The following is a 24,726-nucleotide window of genomic DNA, read 5'->3' as shown; positions in this document are numbered from 1 at the left end:
GTGGACACAAAATAAAAATTACAGTACACACAGGAAAACTACACCACAGGCAAGACACTTTTCAACAACAAAAACATACCCCACTACAAGTTCCCCACAACAAAAACACGCCACAAAGACATAATAAACAGAGACCTTCAAAGACGACTCTCCCCCCAGGCGATCAAAACAGCCTTGACTGTTGAGGGTTCGTTGCCAAGGTGGTCCAGCAGATAGGCAACACAGACAGCAAGTGGCCACTATACCAGGTCACACTCCTTGAAATCCCTCAAAACAAAAGGGAGATGAAAACGGTTCTCGCTGTGCCTGTCACCACTGAGCCGCTGCGCCGTAAAAACTAGGTGCAGTGCTTCAGGTGTCAGGGTCTGAGCCACATCGCCGCACACTGCACCATCCCAGTAAGATGCAGAAAGTGCGCCGAGGCCGACGACACAATGATATGTACGCTAAAACATATGGACCCACAAGTAAGGTGCGCGCTGTGTGGCCATCGGACATTGATCCATCTGCTCCACCTTCCTCAGCACCCGGCGCCGAAGGAAGGCCGCAAGTATCGCTTCGCGCCGCATGATATTGTGTTTCTCAGAGTTTATAGCGGCAGCAGGCGTTGGCCGTAAGGCGAGGTCTTTCGTCGACTTGGCGCATGCGTGTATCTCATTTCAGGACTAGGCCGATTTCAGCGCTGACATCACAATAGAATTCGCCACTGTCATGTGCACGGTGATCTTCTGTACCTCTTCCCCCAGATTCACTGATCCCGAGGTCAGCAGCCGCCAGGGGGTGCCATCACGACACCACGGGACTTCCTCCGCCTTCTCTCGTCTTACCGAGGTGAGCCGGCCGGGATGGCCGAGCGGTTCTAGGTGCTATAGTCTGGAATCGCGTGACCGCTATGGTCGCAGGTTCGAATCCTGCCTCGGGCATGGATGTGGGTGATGTCCTTAGGTTAGTTTAAGTAGTTCTAAGTTCTAGGGGACTGATGACCTCAGAAGCTAAGTCCCATAGTGCTCAGAGCTATTTGAACCATTTTGATGGAGGTGAACACCTCACGCCGCAGCGGCCGACACCTTCTACATCATGGTATGGGCCTCGGGCGTTTTCCTGGGACGTTTGCACCAGAACGAAGGCCGGATGGGGGGGGGTACGACAGGAAGTATGACGTCCCCTGAAGCCACAGCTTGCGGTCCGGTCCGTCAGAGTGTCCATGCTCCTGCCTCCCCCCCCCCCCCCCACACCCCCTTGTCGTGCACCCTATACGACGACAGTCCGTCGCTTTAGCTGGAAAGGGGGTGGGGGTGGGGGGGAACGTTACAGCGCAAAGTCAGCCCCGACGGCTGTGAGAAGAGCTAATCACAGACTAATCGACCTCCCTCCAGGACGACAACGCGACAACAGCGGCCTCTAGGTGAAGAGGACATAAGCGCCGCACCCGACTGGTGGCAGCGCACTTCGATAGCAGCTTCCACGTTAGCCACTTCCCTAGCCGACGCATCGTAGCCTCTATAATTAGCAATCAATGCCCTTCAGTTGATTTTGTATGTTTGGTTGCGACATATCTGTCAAAGTGAAGCATTTGTATTCGTCTAGTTGTAATAAAACTCATTAATACGAGTTGTTTGATTGTTCGTCTAGCGAACCGAGTATATACACAACACATCCGTCTCTCTCCACAAGCACGTTACAAATAGCTCTTTCATAGAGTTTACAAGTAAATATAGATTTTTCAGGTTTAGCTTTTATACACACCTCCATGATCGATTCATGACAGAATTACTTGTACCACATTAACAGCAATGTCATTGTAGATAAACACTGTGAGTGCTATCTACGGAAAAACATGTAAAATTCAACCTCTGCCCAATGCCGTTGTTAGCGTGAATTTAGTTCTGAATTTCAAGCTCTGGTGACGCTGCCTACCATTTATTTTAATAAAACAGGCTACTCTTTGTAACATACTGAAAAAAAACAACGTCTGTCATTATAAGTATTTTCAGAGGTTTTAGTTGCGGGTTAGACTGAAAGTCACGTTTGCGGATGAATTTTCATCTATGATGGAGTCACGAGGCAAATACAACAATAACTTAGGTCTGTCTCAGAAATGTTTGATGGAAGCCTTGTTGTCCACATCTTATATTAATGATTTGGCAGACGGTATTAATATCTCAGACATTTTTCCAGGAGATTCTCTTACCTGTTACCTTAACTGCGGAAATATCCAGCCTGTCCTTGTAAGATTACAAAGTGGCACATAAGATCGCTATCTTGTTTTAAATGTTGACAGAGGAAAAACTGTACATTTTACAATGAGCAGAAACTTAGAAAACAAAATTATAGTTTAACAACCAGGAACCACCATATCATTTGGCTGGAGCGAATTAGGGAAATCAAAAACATAAATCTCGATGGTCGGAAGGGTGACTGGACAATCGTGGTCCCGAACGCAAGGCCAGTCTGCTAACCACTGCACCACCTCGTTCGGGACAAAATAATGGTATACTACGATTAAAATGTCAGTGAGCCACAACTGGAACCAGTGAACTCATACAAATAAACGGATGTCACAATGTGTGAGAATGGGAAGTCGAAAGGGTCACGCAAACGAATCACTTTAATAGACGTGGCACACAGACGTGACCTAACGAACTGTACTGTAACATTCATTACACTGGAATCCGGAAAAAATTATATTTTTCTCTTTTCTTTCAATACCTACAGTTACTCTGACTGTAGTTTGATAAGAATGAAAACCGTAGCGGGCGGTGAACTCGATATCTGCAGCGGAGACAAAACCCTAAGTGAGGCGCGGTCTTATTAGTGAACGAGGAAAGCAGTGGCTCGCTGGGATGAAAGATTCCAGCGCCCGTTGTCAGAGACAATGGTGCCTTCCAACAAAAAGTCTGCCCCCCTTTTCGGTCTTTTCTTCGCCCGCTGCCTCTTTAAAACAGCCACCAAAGAGAAAGGTCGCAGACAGCGGTTTGGTCGGAAGAGTAGCGCCACAAGAGAGAAAGCAGGTTAATGAGGGTGAGATATGACCCGCTCCCCGCTGCCCGCAAACGGCTGCGGTACATCTGCCCGCCCGCCCTGGGATCACGCCGGGGGGCTACGCGTTGTTTAAGGGGCCCAACTCGTTTCCAGTCCCGACGACGTGGCTGGCTTTGCAGAAGAATTACTTAGAGGGCTACTCCCTGTGGCGCGTTAGTGCAGTGGGCGAGCAATGAGACACAGTGGCTTGTTTCACGTAACATGCATCGTTAGCAGTGCTGCATTGTGCAGCGCTCCGATGGCTGTATTTTCTTGCACCGCGTTTAAGTTTTTCTTTACTTCCTTTGCAAGTCTGACGACTTTTACGATACAGTGAAATCAAAATGACACTAATTCGTTTCCTGTCTCACGATGACAATAACATATAAAATATTGTTCTGATTATAGATTTCCTTTATCTCCTCCGTAAGCAGGCGAGAGTTATAAATGATGACGGCATACTGTCTACATTTCGTGGACAACAGGAAATCAAAACACTGCATCTCCGGGTTAGTAGCAGTCTTAACACAATGGAAAATGTCAATAAAGAATTTCGGCTGATATATTAGCCAAAATTAAGAGAGATTTGGTGTTGCGGCTATTAAGAGTTTGAATGATTAATACGGGGTTTCTAAGGACATTGCGTTTGAAGAAACTAGAAGAAAATCAGGAACTCATGGAGACTTGCACTACAGATCTTGCGTCCAGGGAATTTGCCATAAGGCGCCCAGAGCTCAGGAGCTCAGGGAGCTTATTCATCGTTTTACTGAAAAATGGTATCTGTGTAATACTTTAGCACATCATGAACGGTAGAAAGGTACAAGATAACAAAGTACTATTGATATAAGATGGTGTCCTCAAATTCTAAATGTGTACGGAAAATGTTCGTCTATTGACAGGTTCTAGTCACGTGGATACTCTCAACGCATGTTGTGGGTTTCTCACTAAACAGCAGAAAACTAGGGCACAGTTGAGATGGTAAATACAGTATCACGTCTAGGTTTACATCTGGTTTACATCTACAGCTATGCTCCGCAAGCCACCTTACGGTGTGAGGTGGAGGTTACTTCGTGTAACACTTTTACTTCCTTGGTTTTTTTTTTTTGGTCGCGAAAGGTTCACGCAAAGAACGATTCCTGGTAAACTTCCGTGTGGGCTCGAATACCTCTAAATTTATCTTCATGGCCTTTTGATATACCTAGGACGAAGCTACATATTTACTGACTGTTCTAGAAAAGTTTGCTCTCGTAATATCATAGCACCTCGTGATGCAGCGTTTGTAACAGGTACTGGCCGAACTTCTCGTGACGCTTTCCCATAAACTAAGTGAACCTATAACGAAATGCGCTACTCTTCTTTGGGCCTTCTCTATTTCTTTCCTCAGTTCTATGTGGTACTCACTCCACACTGACGATAAACATTTAGTTATTAGTCGAATGAAGACTTTATAAGCTATCTCCTTTGTAGGTACTACATTTCCCGTGGATACTTACAGTGATTCTCAAGGTGGCATTTGCCTTACCTGCGAAGCATGCATACTTCTAGATATTTTATGAATGTGACTCCTCCTATTGACAGTTCTGCAATCTAGTAGTCATACACTAACTAAGAATTTTTAACATGTTGCAGCCCTGTCAGCAATTGTGATAAATTAGTATGTCAAAAATGCGCCTCAGTTGCGAAATGTTACAGCTCTTGAACCAGGTTTCAGATAGAGTAATCTAGACTTCTTCAGAAGCATAAAATAAACTGCGTGTATTAGTTTATTTTATGCTTCTGAAGAAGGCTTCATTACTCTGGCTGAAACCTGGCTCAAGACCAGTAACATTTCGCAACTAAGGCGAATTTTTGACATATTCATACACTAACGGTTCTTCCTGTCTTTTTATGCGCAGTACGCTACATTTATTTATTTTCAGGGTCTATTATCAGTTCCTGCACTAAGCGTCCGTCCTCAGCAAGTCTTTCTGCATTCCACTATTATTTTTTAGCGCTGCAACATCTCTGTATACAATAACATCTGAGCCGTGTGTCGGCTCTCAACATATATCGCGCTGTTAAGATTGTTCTGAGTCCTTCCATACCATCGTTAATTGATTCTTTCATATTTATCGTTACGCTGCGTACGATTCTGCTGAGATTCCCTTCTGGCGGCGTGTCTGGACTTAACGATCTTCGAGTCGTTGCTTCTTGTTAGCCTTGTGTAAGGGAATAAGATCTTTGGAGGGATGGCCGGTTGGTTGCCTAGCGGTGATGAGTCGGTCGGTCGGTCGGTTTTTAAAATCGAGAATTAGAGAATGTCGTACGATGAGACCGCGGCGTGGCGTGGCGTTGGGGAGTTGGCTGTTGTTCCGAGAAGCCGCGTGGTGCATCCTGGCGGTGTGAGACGTGTGGGACGAGTTGACGGGAGAAGACTGTAAGCTCTTGCTGTGAACACCCGGGGACCACGGCTGTGGTTCCGAGTCACTACTTGGTTGGAGCGGCAACGGATGTCTTTAAATTTTCTGTCTGGAGGTGGGAATGATGGACTAGTAACTCGCCTAACCTGAGGAGTGGTATTTCGCCGCCGTGGGTACAGAGAAGACGAGGGCTCCGGTGACAGAGAGTGTGACTGCGTGACTGTGCACAGGTGGGTACGCTGGCGACGTGGACACGGTCGGGTGTGAGGAACCTTTGCATAGGAGTTCACCTGCTGTTTCTCTGATAAACTGCAAGTTAAGTTTGTTAAAGGTTTAGATGTTAATTGAAGAATTTTGGTTTGTGCATCCAGCATCTTTTCTGCCTTGTGGGCTCCTGCGTTCGGGTTTCCTGTCACTGTCGCCGGTGTAATTATAGACAGTGATCTTTTGACTTCTTATTAGTACTGCCTGGGAGGAAGTGTATTTTTCGGCAGGGATTATGGTTCCTGATATGATTCCTCCTCCTCCCCTGGCCTCGCGTCAGGTCGATGTGATTGCTGAATGTGAAGCGTTGTGGGTCTGTTAGTCCGCTTCTAGCCTGAGCATCCTTCGGGAGACAATTGTGGCCGCCCTTACACCCGGTCGGTTAATTATTTCTATCCCAGGACATTTTGGTGGCAGGACATGGTATAAAGGTTGTTAGTTACTGTAAAATGTTAAATGGTTGTATTTTACTCTGTTTTTGGCCACTGTTTAAAAGGGTTTAGTTTGCCATTCATTGGTGGTCTTTTTTTTTAAATTACGTGGCTTTAAAAATTGTTAGTTATTGTAAAAGGTGAATGACTGTATCTTTGCTTTGATTGTTTTAATCTACTTGGCACCCTTTGAAAATGCTAGTTATGCCTCCCTGTTAGCAAGCCCTTGTAATTTAATATCTTGTTGTGCCAAAATTTAAAAGAATTGGCTCCCTACATGTTCGGTAGTGAAATTGCATGCAAATTGGTGTTTTTGTTTCATTACTTGGAAAGCTTTTATTTTGCTATTAAATGCGTTATCAACGTCTGTTTTAAGTAAAATGGCTTGGCTATTAACGGTAAAGTAAAGTTTTTTAATTTCATTTCTTGGAAAATTTGATTTGTTATCAAATGTTTTATCAAAACCGGTTTTATGTAAAATGGCTTGGCCGTAAACTGTAAAGTAAATTGTTTTGAAAAGGCACTCATACCTGCTAGCTTTTTGGATCTATTTCTGGTCAAGTGGTAAAGAAATGACTTAATGGTTGAAGTAATCAATAAAGAAATTGTAAATTCTAACTCGACAGTAAGCAACTAATTTTCGCCCCGTTTCCCCACTGGGGGTTTTCCTTGACTTATCGTAACACCCGTCTCAATCATCCACGGAAGCCTCATGGAACTTCCATCGTTAACCGCTAGGTCATTTATAAAATTATGTTTGAAAAAAGTAATTGTCCCATAAAACTCCATGGCGGTACGCCCAAAGTACTTTCCCGTCTGAAGATTCCTCTCGGTTAAGAATGGCGTGGTGTATTCTGCATAACACTCTTGAGTTAAGTCACACAGTTAGTCCGTACCCTCATAGTTTGTACACTAGGTGGCAGTGTATCGAAAGCCTAGAGGAAGTCAACGAACACGGCATGAGCCTGGACGCCGGTGTCTACTTCTTTCTTGGTATTGGGGGCGAACGGGCGAGCTCTTTGTTCCAGGAAACCATGCTGATTCCTACAACGGAAATTTTCCGTCTCCAGAAATGACACAATATGTAAACATGAAACGTTCCAAGATTCTACATCAGGCCATCAGAGACGCTGGTGTGTGGATCCGCGTATCTGTTCGACGACTCTTCTTGAAAACTGGAGGAACCTGCGCTTTCTTCCAATCGTTAGGAACGCTTCGCTACTCTACGTGATAGCATTTTCAGTAGAAGTTCGTGACAGAAAATTACCTCCACTACTTTCCACTTTACACGGAGAGTACAGGTATATGTGGGATAATAAAAGCAGAACGTTCAGGAATACTTAATGTAGGATCGATACACTAAGGTGACAAAAGTCTTGGTAGAGCGGTATGCACATTTGCAGATGGCGTACACAAGATATAAAAGAGCCATGCATGGGCGGAGCTATTATTTCACTCAGGTGATTCACGTGAAATGATTATGAGATATATTCAAGTGAGATGATTATGGCCGCACGACGAGAACACGAGATAGTAGTTGGAGCTAGATGCATGGGACTTTCAATTTTGAAATCGCTGAGGCATTCAGTGTTCCGAGATCGTGTCAAGCGGGTACCTAGAATACCAAATTTCGGGCATTACCTTTCACCCCGGACAACGCCGTGGCCGACGACCTTCACTTAATGAAGAGGAGCAGCGGCGTCTGCGTGGGGTTGTCAGTGATAACAGACAAGCAACACTGCCGAAATAACTGCGGAGATCAGAGTGAAACGTACGACGAACGTATCCGTTGAGACAGTGCGGCGAAATTTGGCGTTATTGGGCTGTGGCAGCAGCAGACCAACGCGAGTTCTTTTGCTAACAGCATGACGTCGCCCGCCGCGCATCTCCTGGGCTCGTGACGATATCAGTTGGACCTCAGACGGCAGGAAAACCGTGCCCTGGTCAGATTCCTGGTCACAGAATGGCGCAGACCTCACGACCCCATGGAACCAAGTTTTGAATGAGGCAGTGTGCAAGCTGATGGTGACTCCATAATTGTGTGGGGTGTGTTTGTATGGTGTGGAATGGGTCCTTTAGTCCAACTGCTTCTTGGAGGTTATTTATGGACTTCATGTTTACAATTGGTTTGAAGAACCAGTTCGAGCGTATGATTTGGCCACCCAGATCGCCCGATGTGAATCTCATCAAACGTTTATGGAGAGGTCAGTTCGTTCATAAAATCCTGCTGCGCCATCTCTTTCGCAATTGTGGACTGCTATAGAGGCAACATGTTTCAGTATTCCTGCAGGGAACTTCCATCGACTAGTTAAGTCCTTGCCACGTCGAGGTGCTGCACTACACCGGCCAAAAGAAGGTCCCAAACGATATTAGGTCACATCAGTGTATTTCTTGAGATCTCGCAAAGCTATCATACTTGCTACTGAAAGAGCGGATAGTCATAGTTAACAAATCATTTTGTGTCCTTGATGTTGTCCGACGGGTACTTCAATCTCTAGACCTCCTGAACCAAATCTGATTTGCGGTAACTTATCATTTATTGTATAATGCAGCTACTATTCTGCAGCCGCTCAAATTACTTCTTTTTAGCGTTTAGTTTCCCAGTATTTAATACCAGCTTACATCTGTCACAAATATAGCAGATAAAAGTAATGTTCGTGCCGAAGGACAGACTTTTCGAAAGCCCTAGACATGGTACAGACCGTGTCAGAGATTTAGAAGCCAATGGGATCATTTAGAGCAAGCATTACTTAAGTCATAAGGAAGTAAAACGCGCTAACCATGACCAGTAACCATAATGTATATTATCTTTTATGTCAAACAACAATAATTTTCATTGCATTCTTTTGCACTTAACTGAAAGATCGACAAACATGCATGTTCAAGCAAATAGTACAATCATGTTAGACTGTCCATAGAGAAATTTAGCGCAACCATTGGGACTGTTCAAACTGCTTGATGCTTAATCGATTTTCAGTCACGCAGACCTATGTAAGCATTCAAAGTACATATGCTTGACTACGTGTACCGACAATTTGCACGCTGGTTCAAGCAAACCGCACTTGTGAGGCAAGCTTCGTAGAGGCCCTAAAGTCCAGCGACAGAAAGTAGATCATAGAAAATTGCTGGACAATCTTATTCGCTTATACGAAAGCAACCATTATTGTAACAGCGCTAAATCGAAAGCCTTTTACACTAACGCAAAGAGGGATGATCCACATAACTCACTTTTAAGAAAACACAAAGGAACTGATGAAGCCTAAACTAACACGCCCTTCAGCAGTTTATGCTCCGTCTGTAATGACCTCGTCGTAGCCGCGACATCAGGCACTACTCTTCCTTCCATCGAGTGATTGTGTGAGTGACTGCGAGTGCCGTAGGAGTGACAGCGTGCGTGTCTTTCATAGGTTTCCTTCTCACTATTTGACACAAATTCTGGCTCTTATTACCCCATTGTTCATCGTCCGTAAGCTCCAGACGCAAACGCAAACGCAAACGCAAACGCAAACGCAAACGCAAACGCAAACGCAAACGCAAACGCAAACGCAAACGCAAACGCAAACGCGCACACACAAAAACACACAAGCACAAACACTCTTTCTCCCTTCCTTTCCTTCAGCCAACGAATTCTATTCTAAGGAAGTAGAAGATAAATGATCTTTCCGGAAACCTGACGTTGCTACAATAGCTACAACTCAACTCGTGGTCTAGGGACGAACCCTCTTCCAGACTCGTGAACCTGGCTACACAGTGGCCAGGACTCAGGTGCCGAACCCTGCTCTGTCTGCAGTCATGCACCAAACCTCTCCCCCCCCCCCCCCCAAAAAAAAAGGGGGTATCGTCTTTGATTAGTAATCAAAACGTCCTCGATTCTACGTTAGAACCCCGCCAACGCTTAAATTTTGAACAAAATCATCAGCGGTGGCTGCCAAAGACTGCTGGAATAAGAAGTCACCCTCACTAAGCTAATGGTCTTGTCAGAGAAAGCGGAGGAGAGGACAGAAGTGGAGGGCACTATCTTGACTTTGAGTGCGAAACTGCTCCTAAAGGCGGAAGAATCAGTAATGATCAGCCGCATGAGGATGCAGAAGACAATGGTAACCACTGTATTACAGATGTGTACCCACAGGCCATGTGGCCTGTAATTGAAAGGTATCATGATAATCTCTCCAGTGGCAAAAGATTCCGGACTAGTCCCCTATTCGGATCTCCGGTAGTAGACTGCAAAGGGGGAGGTGACCGTGAGAAAAAGATTGAATAACCAACGAAAGAATAACGTTCAATGAGTCAGGGCGTGGAATGACAAGAATTTGATCAATGTAGGGAAGTTAGAAAATCTAAAATGGAAAATGCTAAGCCTCGATGTAAATGGGCTCAGTGAAGTGAAATGGAAAAAAGAAAAGGATTTCTTGTCAGATAAATATAGGTTAATATTAACAGGAGCAGAAAATGATATAACAGAAGTAGTATTCGATACGTCGATACGACGTAAAGTAGAGAATGAGTTACTATGAACAGTTCAGTGATAGAGTTGTTCTCATCAGAATCGACAGCTAACCAGCACTGACAACGTTAATTCAAATATACGTACTGATGTCACAGCCCAACTATGAAGAGATAGAAAAGGCTTATGAGTATATTGAACGGGTTATTCCGTACTTCAAGGGATATAAAAATGTAATAGTCATGGGGGACCAAAATGCTGCTGTAGGGGACGAAATAGATGATATGGTTACGGGAGAATATGGGGATTGGTAGAAGGAAGGTGACAGGTGAAACGCTAATTGAGTTCTGTAATACGTTTCAGCTAATAATATAGAATAGTCTGTTCAAGAATAACAAGAGGAGGAGAAGGTACACTTGGAAAACGTCGGGACATACGGGAAGATTTCAGTTAGATTACGTCATGGTCAGGCAGAGACTCTGAAATCAGGTACTGGATTGTAAGGCGTACGCCGGAGCGCATGACAATCTAGTAGTGATTAAGAGCAGGCTGTAGTTTAAGAGAGTAGTCAGGAAGAATCAATACGAAAAGAGGTGGGATTGGAAGTGCTTAGGAATGAAGAGATACACTTGAAGTTCTCTGAGGCTGTAGATACTGCCATAAGGAAAAGCTCAGTAGGCAGTACCATTGAAGGGGAATGGGCTTCTCCAAGAAGGGGAATCACAGAAGCTGGAATGGAAAACAGTGGAAAAAGAAAATAACTTCGAAGAAACCAAGAATAACAAAAAAATACTTCAACTGACTGATGACAGAAGGAAGCAAAAAAATGTTGAGGGAAATTTGGGAATACATAAATACAACCCACTTAGGAATGAAATAAATAGGAAGTCCAGGGAAGCTAAGGCGAAATGGCTGTGTGAAAAACGCAAAGAAATGGAGAAAGAAATAATGGTAGGAAGGTCTAACTCAGTGTATATAAAAGTCAAAACAACCTTCGACCAAATTAAAAGCAAGGGTGGTAACATTAAGAGTGCCATGGGAATCGGCTAGGAAAGGAAGTCACTGACAAGTAGAAGGGACAGGGTGGTAAGAGAGCTGTTAAGACACTAGGAAATAACTTCCATGGTACTCGAGGGAGCTGTAGAGGGTAGAAACTGTAGAGGTTACTAACAGTATCCCCTATATTCTAGGCTGGGTCTCCAAATAAATGGATTCTATCGTGATAAAAAATATGATAAATTCTGGAGAGATCGTAAATATAAATCGTTTCTACTTAAATGGCAACATTATATCCCGATAGGCTTAGATATGTAAAACAGTAGTTTTAATTTATTTGTATTAACACTGACAGCTTATGGTTTCATTTTAATGGCCCACACGTCTTGATCTACACCTAATAATACCCTCTAGGTAAAATTCCAATGGGTAACTTTTTCTTTTCAACATTTCAGCAATAGTATCAGAATATGTCTAACGTTATTAGTAACAAATTTACCCCACACTCTCCTACATGCAATAAGGATTAGTATGGATTGTCATCTACAAGGCGTCGGTTGTTAGCAAACATTCCAGACGAATGATTTATTCATTGCATATTTTATTGGAGTCAGTACGTAAAGAAATTGCACTTGATAATATAATGCATAAGCAGGGTCAATATTTTGCATAAAAGTTAAACAAGTTAAGTTTACCTGGCTATCTACACTGAACAGAAACATGGAATGACCGAGATTTGTTCACAAACAAAAAATGTGTGCGAATTTCATCTTCATACACTCGTTCACCCTTTGAGAGATGGAAATGAAAGCAATTCTTGACTACCGATAGATAATATAGGGCCTACTGCATACTCAACAGGTAAGTCTTAGCTCAACGCAGAGGAAATGGCAATCTGAGAAAAATCCGTTCAATCAAACAAAGCAAAATAAAGAACAGTAATCAACACATATTAACTATTGATTGTATTCCACAGTTTTAGTTCAGTTTTATCATAAGCAAAGGAATACCTTTCGGTACGTTCTGAGTGTCAAGTGGTTGAATACTGTGATATGCATTCATAGCACCCCATTTTTATTACCAAAAAATTACCTAATATTCAAAAAACTACACAAAAATCGTACGAGCACTGATAGTGGAATCATTTAATGACGAGCAGTCTAAGAACGATCATGATTTATACTACCAATGTTGTGCCATCCTAAGTGAATAAACCCACCAACTTCAGACGCTGAAAAGTATAAGACAAAATGTAAAGTTCGGTTCCGCATTTCACACAATTGTGGTCCGTGAACTTACTTTCCACACTGAAGAAATTTCATATCACTAACAACATCGGAAAATAGACCAATTTTTCCGAAACACCACATGGTAACCAACACACTAATCAACGAAATACATCTTATCGAAAACAAAATAATGGTAAGTTCCCACCCAAAATTACTCCTACGGTAAACTGCCCGATTTCCACGTAACATCAAAATTGCCGAAATAAATATTGTCAAATATTAACAACACGCCCCAAGTAAATTCAAATATCTTTGTCGACAAACCGTCCGAGGACATATCTCTCCTTATCCAGTCCCAGATGCAAAGTACGTTACAAAGAGTACCATACATACGCAACACTGTGACGATATTGAAGCAAAGTGAACAAACCTCCGAAATTTTTACGCTGTCAAAAACAATGGGCTTAATGTAGAATACAGTCAAATAATTATGAAACGAAATGATCGTATGGTATTTTTGGCCGGGATGCCCCGTCCGGTGTGTTCGGCCGCCGGGTGCAAGTCTTAATTCAGGTGACGCCACCTTGGGCGACTTGGACGTCGCTGATGACGAGAGAAGGACAACACAACAGCCAGAAAACTGGCGGAGAAAATCTTCAACCCGGCCGGGAATCGAATCCAGGCCCGCTGCATGCTATGCAAGCACGCTAACGCTCATTTAAGCCGGTGGACAAAGAACTAAGAAAAAACGTCCAAATGTTAAGTTTTAGCAGTTACACCTATAAGCGAAACTACCTCAGGTTTAGACCGACAAACACTTGACATGTAATCGTATATCAGCAATGAGTGTAACATGAACATACAAATACTCCAGTCCCAGACGATCTATTTCTTTATTATTAGAATAAAAAGACAAGGTCTGGAAAATTCAGTTTAGGATTAGGATTCGCTGTACATAAAATGTATCCAGTACAGAAAAATTCCAAAGGCAGTTGGTGACATGTGTAACCCAGAAGTACCGGAGAGCAGAATTATGAAAAATACGTTCTAGAAAAATTCCGGTTCTATCCTAGCTGTAAGTGGCGGATAGTTAAATTTGTATCTGAATTCGAACTATATGAAGTATATTGTACATTACAAAAAGACGCTTTACTACCTAACGCCCCCCTCCTCCCCATCCATACCCCACACCCCTCCCTTCAGACACTCGAATAGCAAAGCGAACTAGTTGGGTGATTGTCAGTTTCTCCAGTTAATAGTTAAGACACTGCTTAGTTAAACTAGATTCAGTGTATCATCATCTTGTAGTTACGTAGATCCAAAGTTTACGAAATGACTACCCATATATAGCAGCATACCAAGATTTCAGCATAGAGTAATTTGTACTTTTTACTTTGAATACAAAAGGTTCCTATTGTAGTTTGAAGCTATAATTTGAAACTACTAATTACAAGTTCTCTCTCTGCAATTCGTACTATCTAATGGGAAAGCGTAATTCATTTAAAATTCCATTGCAAGTAACAAAAACAAGGACTGTAAGTATACCACGTAGTGGAATTACGCCTCTTGCAACTGCCAAAAACCGAATCACTTACTTTATAATACTCATATGCAAAACACTAACACATAACACCTTCTATGCCGATACTAAGTCTTCAGTGAGAAAAAAACTTACGATCTTTTCTCCTGATCGTTCGGCAACGTTACAAAATATGATTCAAAGCTTCTCCATCGCCACAAAATTCTTGGACTATAGTACAGCTTAAAATGTATAGCATGAGCAAGTTGTATAAAACAAGCTTTACTACAAAAGTATTTAAATTCATTAATGAACAGAAAACTCAAAACACTTGCAGAACGGATGTAAAAATATGTACTCAGTCTTTTTCGAGCTATGTATTGGTGGAAAGAGAATAGAATATAGAAGATTTGCTGGTGATACGGTATTAGTGATAGAAAGTGAGCGGACAGTGAATAACACGCTGAAAGATCTGAATGAAGCTTGTGTGGAATATGGGATGCAAATAAACACAGCAAAAACAAAGAGTATGGTCATCAGTACAAGACGCAGACTGTCCAGTATTAAAATAGGACATTCTACCTTTAGACAAGTAAGTGAATTTAAAGATCTTGGAAGCACAATAACTGAAGACTTGAGATGTCACCAGGAGGTGAAACCTCGAATTGCCATAGCGAAGAAAGCAGTCAACAGAAAGGGGAGACTCTTATGTGGCAAATAAGATAAAGGACTAAGGAAAAGGTTTGGCAAATGTTTTGTCTGGTGTGTGGCACTATAAGGGGCAGAACCATGGACACTGAGACAAGAGGATGAAAAAAGGTTAGAAGTATTCGAGATGTGGATGCGGAGGAGAATGTAGCGAATAAGCTGGATGGAAAAAGTGAGTAATGAAAGAGTATTGGAAAGGCTTGGAGAGAGAAGATGTCTGCTGAATGTGTTAAGAGAAAGGAAAAAGAACTGGTTGGGACATTCATTGAGAAGGGACTGTTTGCTAGCAGATGCTTTGGAAGGACTGGTTTGTGGGAGAAGACCGAGAGGAAGAAGGACATACAAGATGATAGACTACATAAAGTGAAGAGGCAATTATGCAGACGTGGAGACGATGCCAGAAGACCAGACAGCCTGGAGGACTACCATGTGAAAACCTGCCTTTCGGCAGAATGCTAATGATGATGATGATGATGATGATGACGTGCTATTCACGTGCATTTATAGACTGAGCAGACGGTAGGGACGATTCTGGAAAGAAATTCAGAAGCTGCGCAGCTTACAAACACGTACACTAACTGCCTCGCTTTCAAAACAACCACTTCCCAAAACATAGCGGTTAGTTGTAAGCCGGGGCACCGCAGGGGGCGCTGAATAGAATGCTTTTCTAAGTACTCTCTCCATCTTTGGTTCGTTGGTAACAGAGATGCCGCTGGGGCCCATGCTCTGACTCCTCCCTGATGGTCAAGTTAAGCCTCTTGAGGCGTAGCGCCGTATACCGATCCTGCCTTGGAGGCGGTTAAGTGGGAGAGTGTGTCTCAGACCTGGATAGTGACAGACGGTGATGCGAGACTGGACGCGCACGTAGTTTATGTATCAGCCGATGGAGGACAGTATTGGATAGTGGACTGTGGTTTAGTTTCGATTATGCCCACTAGAGGGTACTAAAGTAACAGAATGTTTTTCATAAACTGTTCAAGTATTTTCATAAAGTGTTATTATGTCTTTTTGTGAATGTAAAATGTTATAAATATGTTTTAGCACTATGAATGATGCGTGAGTGTGGTTTAAGGTTAATATGAAGAAAAATTTTTAACGAGTTATGCAGTGGGGTTAGTGTGGGAACATTTCGAAGAAGTATGGATGTGGACAAAGGGGATTTTAGTAGAATAAATCTGTAAAGTAAGTTTATGGTAAAGGGAAAGTTAATTCAGGTATAAATAACAATAGTAAATAACTTTATGCATAAACAAAACTTCAGCATATTAGGTAATTACGTCGGTAAAAAGTGCAGCCGTTAGGTTTACTATTTTGCGATTGGTTATTGATGAAAAGCGCGGACTGACGCGGGAGAATGTTGGTTTGCTATTGCATGGTGAGTAAACTGTCCTATGGTAAAGCAATATTCTTCGTGCGCCTTTGTCTGCTGGTAGAGAAGACAGAGTATTCTAGAGGGGAGGCTAGGCTAACGTGCGTGAAAGGGATTGTGAGTGACTGTGTTAAGACTAGCACGGGCTTGGCAGTGATACTTGTTCACCTATGTTTCAGAATATATTAATTAAGGACAGAATTTCCAACCTTTCATTTCATGTGAAAACTTTCTCCCGAAACGTAGATTAGTGCCTATAATTGCAGCCTGGCTCACGTCGAAGTACAGTAGGTTTCGCTCGGCTTCCCTACTGATGATATGCTGAGAATGTTCACAGGTAGATGCAGGTTCGTCGTAAAGGGACGGAAGGACCCGCGCCGCCGCACTCTCTGCCTCTGCGCTTGAACTACCACTATCGGCAAGACTGCACTAGCAACAACAGATACCGGCTACCACTAGAAAAATCAGTGACACGTACTGGATTACAAAAAAGGTAGAGAACGCAGGGAGGAGACGGGTGTATAAACGCCACTGTAAATATCGATCATAAAACTAATCTCTCGCTTCCGAGAGTTATGCTACGTTCACAGATAGCGAGTTGTTTCGCAAAACAACAAAAACTTGCAAAACCGAAACTGTATGTGCGACATATCTGACGGATCCGTCGTAGGTATCCCATAGATAGTGTGCGAAAGTTTTATAAACCTTTGCTTATCGAGTAACTGAGCGGGACACAATGGGAAACAGCGGATATTGGAAATCGCCTATAAACCGTGTCCAGGATGGACAGCACACCTGCCTTAATCGTTAATTCTGCAGGTGAATGCGGTTCGGAGCCAGCGTACCTCCCAGAATCCCGAAAGCGGCGTGCCAGGTGTGCGGCTATCGTGGCAGGTCTTCTACGCAACTTTTATCTGTGGTCAATATCCTATGGTCCCTAGTAGACTGAACAACGTGAACTACTCAGAATTCACATTACATCTTCATAGGATACCAAAAGCATTGCACGCTCCCTCTCTGTCTCTCTCTCCTTTTTCTTCCCCATCAGAATGATTCCGTTGATGGGGCCCGCCACCTCTCCATCTAAGAGTGACACTGACACCCAACGCTTCTTGTCATTTGATAGATAAATTCCAATCTGTTCATTCTCCTACAGCTTTTGCCCTCAGCGGCTCCCTCTAGTACTGCTGCACTTATTCTCCAATTTCTTAACACATGTCCTATCATACTGTTACTTTTTCTAATCACTTTTTCTCACATACTCGTTTAGCCGCTGAACCTACTTAGGAATTCTTCCTTTCTAACAAGTTCACTTAATTTTCAGCATCCTTTTGCAACACCACACCTCAAACGCTACGATTCTCTTCTTTTCCAGGTTTCTCACAATCCGTCATTGACCACCATACAGTACATTCCTAGACATTTCTTCGTCAAATTAAGAACAGTTCTCGTACCAGCAGACCTATTTTTGCCAGGTACGCCCTTTTTGCCTGTGCTAGTCCCCACTGTGTTACGCCCTTGCTTCGTCCGTCATGTTTTATTTTGTTTCTAATGGAGCGAAATTCCTTCATTCCCTCTCTTTAAAGCTACTCTGTTGTCGTGTTAAGTATTTCTTTAATTTCATTTCTGCTACACGTCATAACCTTCATCGTTCTTTAATTCACTCTAAGTCCATGTTGAGTGCTGAAGACTCTTCATTCCTTTCAACAGTTTCCTCACTTTTACCGTGAACAGGTAAGTCATTCGCGAATCTTATCACTGATAGCATTTCACGCTGAACTTTAAAAATACTCGTCAACCTTTCATTCATTTGAGTCTTTCATTCTTCGACGTACAGACTGAACTGTATGGGAAATAAACCACATCTTCCGCTAACTCTGCTTAACTATAGCACTACTTCGTTCTTGGTCCCTCATTCTTATTGTTTCCTGTTTATTTTTGTTCAAATTGTTTTCTCGCATAGCGTAGAGACATTTTCTGATAATTTCAAAGAACTACCTGCCTATATCTCTTGATAAAGATGGGAGAGTGAGCTCTAAATAATCCTAAATTTAAATGGCTCTGAGCACTATGGGACTTAACTGCTGTGGTCATCAGTCCCCTAGAACTTAGATCTACGTAAACCTAACTAACCTAAGGACATCACACACATCCATGCCCGAGGCAGGATTCGAACCTGCTACCGTAGCGGCCACGCGGCTCCAGACTGTAGCGCCTAGAACCGCACCCCCACTCCGGCCGGCTCTCTAAATAATCCTGAAGGGGAATGATAGTAACACTGTGAAACGCTGTTTCTACTTGTGAAAAAGCTACCAATGTTATCTTGGTTGAAATTTTTGCGCGATAATATTAACTCTACTGAATGAGCAGCAAAAACTGTCGCCTTTGCTTCTAGTTGTCGTGAAAAATCAATATTTTTAACACGCTGATGTCATGGCACCCTTTTTTCTTCCCCCAATTGTTTTATCTGAGAAATACGCGACACTTCGAGAGATGCCCAGAAAGTAATGCACCGCATTTGTTTTGATCAACAACTCTTTATTGAACGTAATGACAATAACAAACACGACAGAATGGTGTTTTGTCTACACACCCTACTTTTCCACGTAATCTCCATGGCCTTCCTCCAACGCGAAAAAAGGGCGTTTATGCCCTGTCGATAACAATCCTTATCCTGGTGGCGGAGCCAGTGCTTCATTGCGTGAACCACATCCAGATCGTCCTCAAAATGTCTTCCAGAAACGTCTGTCCTCACAAATGACATCAGCTCGCTGCAGCATGTCAGGTGCGACAGCCGTGAAGGGTCTCCCCGACCGCTACGAATCGTGGAGCTCCGCCGAACCGCCTTCTGATGACCTCACTCTCCGTGCCCAGCGCCTAACTGTACTTCTCTCGACAGCAGATGCTCCATAGGCTTTGCACAAGCGTTTGTGAAATTCCCAACTGTTTCTTTCCCTTCATTGATAAATTCAACGAAGTCACGTTGCTTGTAACGTACATCACGTACAGACGCCAGTTTGAAACTGTCCTGCAGCTTCGCTATATGTCGGAAGTGAAGGAAACTTGGCGCGCTCATTCAGCAGACTTCAGATAATACAAACGTAACGTTTCGCATTCGTACCATTGTTTTCGGATGAAAAAACGTGTGGTGCATTACCTTCTGGGAAATCCTCTTAGACTGTGTTTTTCTTCTCGTTCTGGCACCAACACGATACAGACAGCGATTCGATTCTTCCAAATTTTGCTCACATATTAATGGAATCATGAGAATGCATCTCCCAAAGCAAAACCTGTTCATTCTTCTGTCACGTTAGCAGACAATTCCTGCCCCTCATAAAAGTCCTCAATGTATTCTTTCCACCTAGCTGCTCTCTCCTCTGTCTTCAGAATTGGACTGTTGATAACGACACTCTTGCTTACAATTTCGCCGAAAGTTTCTATGAGTTTTATATACGCTGAATCTCTTCTTACGACGTCCATTTCCGTTTCAATTCTTCGCATTTTACTTGCAGCCATTTTGTGTTACTACACCTGTACTTCTTAGAGAGTCCTCGAAGTTTCCTACCAGTTACCTTTCTTGTGCCTAAATTTCTCTGTTCAATTTCCATGATTGTCTATTTATGATGTCCACATCTCTTCAGCTGAAATGGATGTTGTGTTCTTATTATGGCATCATGTAAAGCCTTCGAGAACTTCAAACTCATCGTCCATCAATACTTTATTATCTTACTTTTTTACATATTGTTTCTACTTGAAGACTCTCTTAACTTTCAGCCTGCTATTTATCATTACTAAAGTGTTCCCCATGTTACGCCCTACAATTCAAAATCTTCATTTCGGAAATTTTGTCTCCTCACGATTTAACCCAACTGGTATCTTCCCAGGTCATCTGACCGTTTTCACTCCTCTACTACGCGAGGAACGTCTTCATTTGTAATTGTAGTCTTCCACGGTATCTTAAGTACCTTGTGGTAGCAAAATGTGTCAGTGCACCGGTTGTTCCCAACCCTTTTTATCCTAGTACTAACGTTTCAGTTCCACGAGGAAAAAGTTTCTAGACAGAAGTCTTAGTAACTTTTTCTCCTCGATCACATATCGATGTCGTTCGTTGTGAAATGACTCGTCGCTTTGTCGTAAATTGTTTTAACCTGATTTCCTCTTTACATCAAATAGCTTAGTCTCCGTTTAACTGCTGTAACCGTGGTTCTCTCTGACTTTTTGCGTTCCCCACACTGTCCAGCCGTTTCTTCAAGTTGTATTAGTAGGTGAGAACATGTATGTTAGGATAACTACAGTATTGTCCGCAATTCTGTCTTCCTGACTCTTGCTCCTAAGCTTCCATTTTTCTCCTACTTCATGTAAACCTGATTAGGAAAACACAGTTAATAATGCTAGCGTAATCCACCAGGCTTGTCTTAGTCGTCTTCTTATCAGGGCTTCTAGCTGACCTTCTGCCAATCTCACATCTGGTACCGTTGTGTTAATTCCTATCTGGTCTATCTTCGTATTTCGCTCATGTTTCCCTCGGTCCACTAAAAAAAAGCTGAACTCAATTCATCATAGCACATGCATTTCGCTGTTTTGTTGAATGATTTTTCTCTGCTTAATTGTTGGTCCGTGTTATTAAATATCGTTAATGTTTATTGAATATCCACAAGTGAATTTCGTTTTGCGAGACTGTGTGACGTTCTCCAAAGCTTTGTCTTTTTATCACAGAGGTACAGCTGAATCTATACGTGAGCAACAAATCTGAACCACTTTCTTTTCTGACAGTAGTGTGCAAAGTAACAGACTCGAACATTGATGAAATATTTCGCACTATGCAGCAATGAGTTAGCTAATCCGTGCGAAATGTGAATCTACATTTAAATCGCTGCGATAGGATTTGAACGGAATTCCTGCACACCCTTTCCAATTCTGTCGTACTTTATCAACACAAATCACGTCCCATCGCACCATTTTACTATTTCCGGCAAATGAAAGAGTTGCAAATATCCTCCAATTCTCGGACCATTTGCATCTGCGAGTTCGCTTATAAATATGTGCTGCACGTTACAGGACCTTTGTACTGCCGAATTACCTCTGGCAAGGATAACACATAGAATATCTTCCCGTATAATATAGAATACACTCACTAGCTTGTTAGCATATATCGAAGGATATCATGTCATTCTTTACAGAAATAACATCACTCTAGGGAAAGAAAATGTCATGCTAATAGTCGTCCAGCCGTTGTCTGAGGGACCACATTCTTTGTTGAAAATCCTGCGATAAATTCTTAGTGAACTTAAATAAATTTATTGATCAACGTTTCAGTCACATTACTTCTGATTTTGAGACAGATCTGCCTAGAGATGCATCTCTTTTTCTAATCGAGACTGTAAATCCTCGACTGGTTGCTTTCTGCCAACTCTTCACAATTAGTATTTAACCGCTAATGGAAGGGATGACGATACGAAACAAGCACGAGCCGCCTAGCGTAGTGACTGTCGCTGGGACAGAAGGGGTGCAGTCTTTCGCAACAGGTATCACAAATGTGCTTCGTGTTTGGTAGTGAAATGTAAAGTAGCATACGAAAGTAAAAAACTTCTCCCCGAAGAGACGTATGTATCTACCGTCGTAGCACTCATTTCTAAACTGATAAACGGACATCGTCACACGACTTTCGCTGTGTAATGGTTACTCGAATGGCGCAAAAAGAATTTTTTATTTTTAGACATATGTGATGTTGGCAGTTCAAATGGCTCTGAGCACTATGGGACTTAAATTCTGAGGTCGTCAGTCCCCTAGAACTTAAAACTACTTAAACCTAACCAAGCTAAGGGCATCACACACATCCATGCCCACAGCAGGATTCGAACCTGCGACCGCAGCGGTCCCGCGGTTCCTGACTGTAGCGCCTAGAATCGCTCGGCCACCCCGGCCGGCTGATGTTGGCGGTACAGTATGTCTTAAGAACTGGATCCGTCTTCTCGCAATGGCTTGCCGTCTGTTACAAGATCTTCTTATTCACTTCATATATTAGGCAACTTACCTATTACGGTACTCCATCTCTTGTGTGGGCTTCCTACAGTTCTTCTTCCATTGCATTTATAATTGAGAGATTTCTTCGGATGTCTTCCTCCACTCATGCTATCTACATGTTCCTTCCATATTCTTTTATTTTCCTTTTGTTCATTTAGATTATATATCCGAAATATTTCCTTGTATCGTCATATCTTACTCAATATACTCTTGTACATCCTTCCACTCTTCTCAGAAATCTCATTTCTTGAGCTAGTATTTTCCCTACGTAACTCTCGTCACTTCTCTACAAACATTGTAGGTAGTTGATTGTCATTTCCTAAATCTTGATTGATCTTCAGATATTAGCTTTCCCATGATATATTTAGGTCCTGAATTCAGTTTTTTTACATATAATTTATAAGCTGAATCCAGGAGGCTTGTACCTTGATAGCTACTACATTTATTTTTATCGACATTTTTAGAAATATATTTTACTTTGACCCTTATCCAGTCTTTTGGTACCTTCATATTTCCCCAACATGAATTAATTATGTTAAATATGTGAAGATGTGATAGATGTGGGAATACAAGATGGTGTTAAAAGGTGATGGAGTATATTCCAAGCTGAAACATAACGACGTTTTTGGATGCAAAAGAACTGCGAATTAAGGATTGTACATTATGTGTAAAGTACAGGAGCTGTTTTACACGCCTGCGCTCTTCCAAACAGAAGATGGAGTTAAAAATGTAGATTAAGTTTTATTAGACGCACAAAACACTTTATTCCATGTCGACCAAATGGACGTTCATTCGGGGAATATTTACGTACACATTGTAGCGCCAAGGAAACAGTTATAGACATGCGCATTCAAATACGTAGACACGTAAAAAACGTAAACTCCGTCCACAGGCCCTGGCGGACCCAGTGGTACCGACTGGCCGCCGGGTCATCCTAAGCCTACAGACATCACAGGATGCGGATATGGAGGGGCATGTCGTCAGCACACTTTTCTCCCGGCCGTAAGTCAGTTTCCGATACCGGATCCGCTTCTTCTCAATCAAGTAGCTCCTCAGTTTGCCTCCCAAGGGTTGAGCGCACCCCGATGGCCAACAGCGATCGGCAGACCGGATGGTCACCCATCGAAGTGCTACCCCAGCTCGACAGCCCTTAACTTCGGTGATATTACGGAAACCGGTTCTACCTCTGCGGCAAGGCCGTTGGCATTCAAATTCACAGATATGTAAACAGGCAGTATAAGGCGCTGCGCTCGGAAACGCCAAGCGTCTGGCGCAGTTGTTAGATGGATTACTGCTGCCACAATGGCAGGTTATCAAGATTTAAGTGACTTTGAACGTGGCATTATAGTCGGCGCGCAAGCGATGGGACACAGCATCACAGCGATGAAGGGATTTTCCCCTTAGGACCATTTCACTAGTGTACAGTGCATACCAGAAATCCTGTAGAACCTCGAATCTCCGACACTGCTGCTGCTGGGAAAAGATCCTGCAAGAACGGGACCAACAACGACTGAAGAAAATCTTTCAGAGTGACAGATGTGCAACCCTTCCGCTAATTGCTGCAGATTTCAGTGCTGGGCCATCAAGAAGTGTCAGCGTGCGAAACATGCAAAGTAACATCGTTGATATGGGGTTCCGGAGCAGAAGGCCCACTCGTGTACCCTTGATGACTGCTCGATACGAAGCTTTACGCCTTGCCTGGGCCCGTCAACACCGAAATTTGACTGTTAATGATAGGAAACATGTTGCCTGGTCGGACGAGTCTCGTTTTAAACTGTATCGAGCCGATGGATGTGTACGGATATGGAGACAACCTCATGTCATCAGGGGAATGGTCAAGCTGGTGGAGTCTCTGTAATGGCGTGGGTCGCGTGCAGTTGGAGTGATATGGGACCCCTGATACGTCTGGATTCGACTCTGACAGGTGACACTACGAAAGCATCCTGTCAGATTACCTGCATCCTTTCATGTCCATGGTGCATTCCGACGGACTTGGGCAACTGCGACAGGGCAATGCGATATCTCACACTTCCAGAATGGCTGCAGAGCGGCTGCAAGAACACTCTTCTGGGTTCAAAAATTTCCGCTGGTCACCAACTCCCCAGACATGAATATCATAAAGTATATCTGGGATGCCTTGTAACGTGCTGTTCAGAAGAGATCTCCGCCTCCTCATGCTCTTACGACTCTTCATAGCCTTTGCAGCATTCATAGTGACAAATCCCTTCAGCACTGCTTCAGGCATTAGTCGAGTCCATATCATGTCGTGTTGTGGCATTTCTGCGTGCTCGCGGGGCCCTACACGATATTAGGCAGGCGCAC

The sequence above is a fragment of the Schistocerca piceifrons genome, chromosome 4 (genome assembly GCF_021461385.2).
Source record: "Schistocerca piceifrons isolate TAMUIC-IGC-003096 chromosome 4, iqSchPice1.1, whole genome shotgun sequence".
In the NCBI taxonomy this organism is placed as follows: Eukaryota; Metazoa; Arthropoda; class Insecta; order Orthoptera; family Acrididae; genus Schistocerca; species Schistocerca piceifrons.
The sequence above is the reverse complement of the archived record's forward strand: the minus strand, read 5'-3'. Positions refer to the sequence as shown.